Source organism: Bufo bufo, chromosome 5 (assembly GCF_905171765.1).
Source record: "Bufo bufo chromosome 5, aBufBuf1.1, whole genome shotgun sequence".
NCBI lineage: Eukaryota > Metazoa > Chordata > Amphibia > Anura > Bufonidae > Bufo > Bufo bufo.
Window position 1 is genome coordinate 375,245,859 of NC_053393.1, and position 7,321 is coordinate 375,253,179.

Genomic DNA, 7,321 nt, shown 5'->3' on the forward strand with positions numbered 1-7,321 from the left:
TGATGGCATATCCTAGCAATAGATTAAAAGTACTTTTTCTCCAGAATGAACGGATCACTAAGTGTAAGGTAACTACATTCAGCTGAGTTAGTCCTACAAGACATTGTGTCTGGTTTAATAGTGACAGACTCCCTTTAAAGGAGTTTCCAAGATTTTTAAAACTTGGCAGAGAGCTGGAGCTTTACAAAATAATGGGGAAACCCTTGCACACCTTTTAAATGTCCCGCTGTTCCTGTGACACTGCTCCAGTCTCCTCCACTTTGATCCCCGCTGGGCCTGCACAGTTTACATGCTGTTTATAGTTCAGATGAAGGGCATGTAACCACTGAGGTCAATGACTGGTTGCAGCAGTCACATGAATGATGGATGTGACACAATTGCTGCAGGACCATCAAGGATCAGAGTAGTGGGGAACCGAGTGGGGGTGTAGGAGAGGTGGGACAATTTTTTTTCTCTTTACCTATTTTCTCTTTATTTTTTGTTCACCCTCTGCACTCTCTGCAATTTTTGAAAAAGGGGTTATCCAAGAATATAACAGACTTCCCAGAGTGGTCGACCCATTGTGGTGATCATACTTACCTTGTCCCCGCCACTAGTTTCGGTATTTATCATTCCACGGCTGGCTCAATCGCTGGACGCAGCACTGTCTTTGCATCCAGCAACTGGATGCAGCACTCAAGCAATCCCCCCCCCCCCCCCCGAACCCTGTGGTAAATACCAGGTAAATATGATCACCACTGTGGGTGGTCCACCCTGGGAGGTCTGTTATAGTCTTGGATAACCTGTCTGGATGGGCAACTTAGAGTTAATCAGAACAAGTTAGCTATGCTTGTACACTCACCTAAAGAATTATTAGGAACACCTGTTCTGTTTCTCATTAATGCAATTATCTAGTCAACCAGTCACATGGCAGTTGCTTCAATGCATTTAGGGGTGTGGTCCTGGTCAAGACAATCTCCTGAACTCCAAACTGAATGTCAGAATGGTTGTTGGTGCCAGACGGGCAATTTTGAGCGTGGCATGGTTGTTGGTGCCAGACGGGCCGGTCTGAGTATTTCACAATCTGCTCAGTTACTGGGATTTTCACACACAACCATTTCTAGGGTTTACAAAGAATGGTGTGAAAAGGGAAAAACATCCAGTATGTGGCAGTGCTGTGGGCAAAAATGCCTTGTGGATGCTAGAGGTCAGAGGAGAATGGGCCGACTGATTCAAGCTGATAGAAGAGCAACGTTGACTGAAATAACCACTCGTTACAACCGAGGTATGCAGCAAAGCATTTGTGAAGCCACAACACGCACAACCTTGAGGCGGATGGGCTACAACAGCAGAAGACCCCACCGGGTACCACTCATCTCCACTACAAATAGTAAAAAGAGGCTACAATTTGCACGAGCTCACCAAAATTGGACTGTTGAAGACTGGAAAAATGTTGCCTGGTCTGATGAGTCTCGATTTTTGTTGAGACATTCAAATGGTAGAGTCCGAATTTGGCGTAAACAGAATGAGAACATGTATCCATCCTCTGATGGCTACTTCCAGCAGGATAATGCACCATGTCACAAAGCTCGAATCATTTCAAATTGGTTTCTTGAACATGACAATAAGTTCACTGTACTAAAATGGCCCCCACAGTCACCAGATCTCAACCCAATAGAGCATCTTTGGGATGTGGTGGAACGGGAGCTTCGTGCCCTGGATGTGCATCCCTCAAATCTCCATCAACTGCAAGATGCTATCCTATCAATATGGGCCAACATTTCTAAAGAATGTTATCAGCACCTTGTTGAATCAATGCCACGTAGAATTAAGGCAGTTCTGAAGGCAAAAGGGGGTCCAACACCGTATTAGTATGGTGTTCCTAATAATTCTTTAGGTGAGTGTATGTACTAATGCAAAGTATACACCATTTGTAAGGTATGAGAGGTATCACACATCGAAGCAAACTGTTGAAATCTAACCAACAATTGTCATTACAACCAGTGCAATTACACAATGTGCATTGCTCTGAATATCAATTTGCAAGCCATAAGATGTTTAGCAACATGGTTTGAACAGATAAAGGTAGAAGCTGACATGACTGCCAGAGACTATTACGTTTGACATTTTAGACAGGAACACTAAATTACACGCAGTCTATGGAGGAGTCTAAACCTGTAGTGTCTGGTTTTCTTTTGGCAGTCTCAGTGTGAACAAGCAGCAGCTAGTACAGAAAATAATACCCAGAGCTGCTTCAATATTAATTTCCTTTTCAACATATTAACACAAGATTATATAGGGCTAAACTAGACATTGAAGAATTTCACACTTATTTCTTTTTCTTTTCAATGCATGTAAAAATGCATTGGGAATGGCCAAAAATACAGACACACTGAATTAAAAAAAACGGGAGCAAGGACTACTGTCCTGACTTGTGGCACACGTGTATCAAGCAGTGTGGGCATAGATGTTACCTTAAATACATAAATAGGGTGTTAGGTTCACCTTTAAAAAATTGTTGTGGTGAGACAGAGTTGTTGGGCAGTCAATGGCTTACTTGTGTGTTGACTGGGATCGAAAAAAGCAGAGCAGAAGGAAGAACTATATTTCTGAGAAAGGGGGACAGAGGAAGAAAGTTCACCTTTGGAGCATTTGTGGGGAGGAGAGTCCCCCTTAGGATGAGACCTGGAAATGTTGAGAAGGGGACAACATGCGGAAATTATCTGTCAGTAGATTTGTACCTATAAAACTGGCTGACATGTTGCATGTGCACTTGGCAGCTGAAGGCATCTGTGTTGGTCCCATGTTCATATGTCTGTATTGCTAAGTTTTAATATATGCTATTGAGCTCCTAGGAGCAACGGAGGCGTTGCTGTTACTCCTAGAGCCTCAGCTCTCTTTGCAACTGCCACACCATCTGTACTTTGATTGACAGGGCCAGGCAGTGTAAACATGATCACGTCAGGTCCTCACTTCTGCTAAAGTCTTATGCTGCACCATGCACTTCAGTATCCACCACAGGCACAGTACAGGAAAGAGGCTCGCCAAATGTTCCCTTCCGAACTGCAAGCTTCTTTCCTGCACTGCTCCTGTGCCGGATACTGAAGCGCACGGCGCAGCACCAGACTTGAGGAGAAGTCAAGGCCAGACGTGATCACAGTTACACTACATGGCCTGGTCAATCAAAGTGCAGAGGCCTCAGCTGTTGCAGAGAGAGCAGAGCCTCTAGGAGTAACAGCAACTCCTCCATTGCTCCTAGGGGCTCATTTGCATATATTAAAACATCATCTTTCTCAGCAATGCGGGCACATATGAACATGGGGACAACACAGATGCCTTCAGCTGCCAAACATACATGCAACATGTCAGACAGTTTCATAGGTACAAATTAGCTGACAGACGCACTTTAAGAATAATCCCTTTTCTGTTTGTGGGAGGACAGAAGAGGTTATTGGAAAGTCCATTAATGGAGCAAATACAGTTCTGTTACATTGGCAGTTTTCTGTGAGTGTCATATCTTCACTATGTAGCACTGTTCTTTTTTGGAGATAAAGGGGTATTCCCATCTTTTAATGTTATGCCATATTGTTAGTATCTGTTTGATAAATAAATGTCTGCACAACTTTACACATACAAACTATAGAGCTGAGAAATGGGGATCATTCTAAATTAAAGTGGTATAATACCTACTATAAATGGAAAAATGGAAGTGCAGTGTCCCACATATGTGTGAGAATGGGACACTTCAAACATCTTAATATATATAGATAGCATTAAATCTAACCTAATACAAGTTGGTGAGGCCAACATAGAGTCAGTTTGGGTTACGTTGCAGTTTGCTAACCATGCAGTAACTCGTGTAGGTGTGATATATAGACCACCTGGTCAAGTTAAAGAACTAGATGATCTACTAGTTGAAGAAATAGCTAAAATGACAATGAAAGGAGAAGTTATCATTATGGGAGATTTCAATCTTCCAGATATAAACTGGAAAACCAAAATAGCAAGTTCTACCAGGAGTACAGATATTCTAAATTCCCTACTGGGGTTATCTCTACAACAAGTGGTTGAGGAGCCAACCCGGAGGGAGGCCATTTTGGATTTGGTATTCACAAACGGGGATTCGGTATATGATGTCATTGTAGGCGAAACCTTGGGATCTAGTGATCACCAGTCAGTGTGGTTTAATATAAGAACTGTGAAAGAGTCCCACCACACAAAAACAAAAGTTTTAGATTTTAGAAAAACAAACTTTTCAAAAATGAAATTAGTCATAAATGAGTCCTTATTAGACTGGAACGGATTACATGGAGTCCAGGAGAAATGGGACTACTTAAAAGGTGCATTATTGAAGGCAACAGAAAATTGCATTAGACTTGTCAGTAAAAGCAAAAAAAGGAGGAGACCAATGTGGTACTCAGCAGAAGTGGCCCAAATCATTAAAAATAAAAAGCTAGCATTTTGTAATTATAAAAAAACACAGAGCAATGAAGATAAGGAAATCTACAAGATTAGGCAGAGAGAGGCCAAGCAAGTTATAAGAACTTCTAAAGCGCAGGCAGAAGAAAAACTAGCTCAGTCTATGAAAAAAGGGGATAAGACATTCTTCAGATATATAAATGAAAAAAGGAAATTAAAACAAGGAATAACTAAATTAAAAACAAAGGACGGAAGGTATGTAGAAGAGAAAAAAGGGCTAGCCGACTGCCTTAATGAATACTTCTGTTCAGTTTTTACAAAAGAAAAAGGAGAAGGACCTCCACTAGAAAGAATGACTATTAAATCGTTTGATGCATGTACCTTTACAGAGGAAGATGTTCTAAGTTTGCTGTCTAAGGTGAAGACAGATAAGTCACAGGGGCCTGATGAGATACACCCAAAATTATTAAAAGAGCTTAGTGGTGAGCTGGCAAAACCGTTAACAGATTTATTTAACCAATCATTAGTAACAGGAGTCGTCCCGGAAGATTGGAAATTGGCAAATGTCGTGCCCATTCACAAGAAAGGTAGTAGGGAGGAATCGAGCAACTATAGACCAGTGAGTCTGACATCAATAGTAGGCAAATTAATGGAAACCCTATTAAAGGATAGGATTGTGGAACATCTAAAATCCCATGGATTGCAAGATGAAAAACAACATGGGTTTACTTCAGGGAGATCATGTCAAACAAATCTTATAGATTTTTTTGACTGGGTGAATAAAATAATAGACGGTGGAGGTGCAGTAGACATCGCATATCTAGATTTTAGTAAGGCTTTTGACACTGTCCCACATAGAAGACTTATCAATAAACTGCAGTCATTGAGCATGGACTCCCATAATGTTGAGTGGATTAGGCAGTGGCTGAGTGACAGACAACAGAGAGTTGTAGTCAATGGAGAACATTCAAAACAAGGTAATGTTACCAGTGGGGTTCCACAGGGATCTGTACTGGGACCGATTTTGTTTAATATCTTCATAAGTGATATTGCAAAAGGCCTCGCTGGTAAGGTTTGTCTTTTTGCTGATGACACAAAGATATGTAACAGGGTTGATGTTCCTGGAGGGAAACGCCAAATGGAAAAGGATTTAGGAAAACTAGAAGAATGGTCAGAACTCTGGAAACTGAAATTTAATGTGGATAAGTGCAAGATAATGCACCTGGGGCGTAAAAACCCAAGGGCAGAATATAGAATATTTGACACAGTCCTGACCTCAGTATCTGAGGAAAGGGATTTAGGAGTAATTATTTCAGAAGACTTAAAGGTGGGAAGACAATGTAATAGAGCAGCACAAAATGCCAGCAGAATGCTTGGATGTATAGGGAGAGGTATAAGCAGTAGAAAGAGTGAAGTGCTTATGCCGCTGTACAGAACACTGGTGAGACCTCACTTGGAGTATTGTGCGCAGTACTGGAGGCCATATCTCCAGAAGGATATAGATACTCTAGAGAGAGTTCAGAGAAGAGCTACTAAACTAGTACATGGATTGCAGGATAAAACTTACCAGGAAAGGTTAAAGGACCTTAATATGTATAGCTTGGAAGAAAGAAGAGACAGAGGGGATATGATAGAAACTTTTAAATACATAAAGGGAATCAACTCGGTAAAGGAAGAGAGCATATTTAAAAGAAGAAAAACTACCACAAGAGGACACAGTTTTAAATTAGAGGGGCAAAGGTTTAAAAGTAATATAAGGAAGTATTACTTTACTGAGAGAGTAGTGGATGCATGGAATAGCCTTCCTGCAGAAGTGGTAGCTGCAAATACAGTGAAGGGGTTTAAGCATGCATGGGATAGGCATAAGGCCATCCTTCATATAAGATAGGGCCGGGGGCTATCCATAGTATTCAGTATATTGGGCAGACTAGATGGGCCAAATGGTTCTTATCTGCCGACACATTCTATGTTTCTATGTTTCTATATATATATATATATATACATGTGTTTATTCGCATTGTATGGTATATCCTATTTTCTGGCTGGCAATGTCATTACATTCATTCGCCCCTAGGTGGTGCTGGCACCACATAATATATATAGTGTCTAGCTTAGAGTAGTGTAGAGGTTGTTGAAGTTAGAGGAGGAAGAAGCAAGTCCATGGAGGAGAGATTACAGAGGTAAGTAGATAAAATATCCCAGGGAGCAAGACTCCAGTCCAGATGGTGATAGTGAAGAAATACTTTTATTGCAGAAGTACAACGCGTTTCAGATAATAATTTCCCTTCATCAGGTACATAACACTGCAGTGATTTTATCTACTTACCTCTGTATTCTTACCACTTCTTGGAGACCTCAGGTATCTCCGACAAGAAGTCATCCCTTCGCGGCTGCAGATCCACCATCAAACCGTGACTCCAGTACACGTCTTGACAAGCTTTCACTAGAGTTGTGCCTACAGGTAGCACAACCATCAAAGGTGAGCCTTGCACTGGGACCATTTATTTTACCTGTCTACAAACGGTATTACCCTATGGTGCGCCCTGTTTTATTTTTATTTTCAACAGCATAAAGTAAATCCTGTGGATTTAATCATGGAGGAGAGAGACAGACCAAAGCCACCATGTAACTGCTATACTTCCCTCTGGGCCCTGATCAAGCCTGGAGAAGATCATTGCAAAAGACCAGCACCAGACAGTGAGTCTACACACAGAGATGCAAGGAGACTATTGAGGGTAACAGCTAACTAAGACTTATGGACCTCATTAGCACCACGTGACCAGGAGTAGCTTTCGGAGTGCCTGAACACAACCAGACAATTTAGGCCAAGTTGTCATTATCACTAACTTAAACTTCCAGGTGGTAGTGAGAAAACATCAAATCTGTTTCTAGATGAGTTTCCTGCCAAAGAATAAAGTAGATG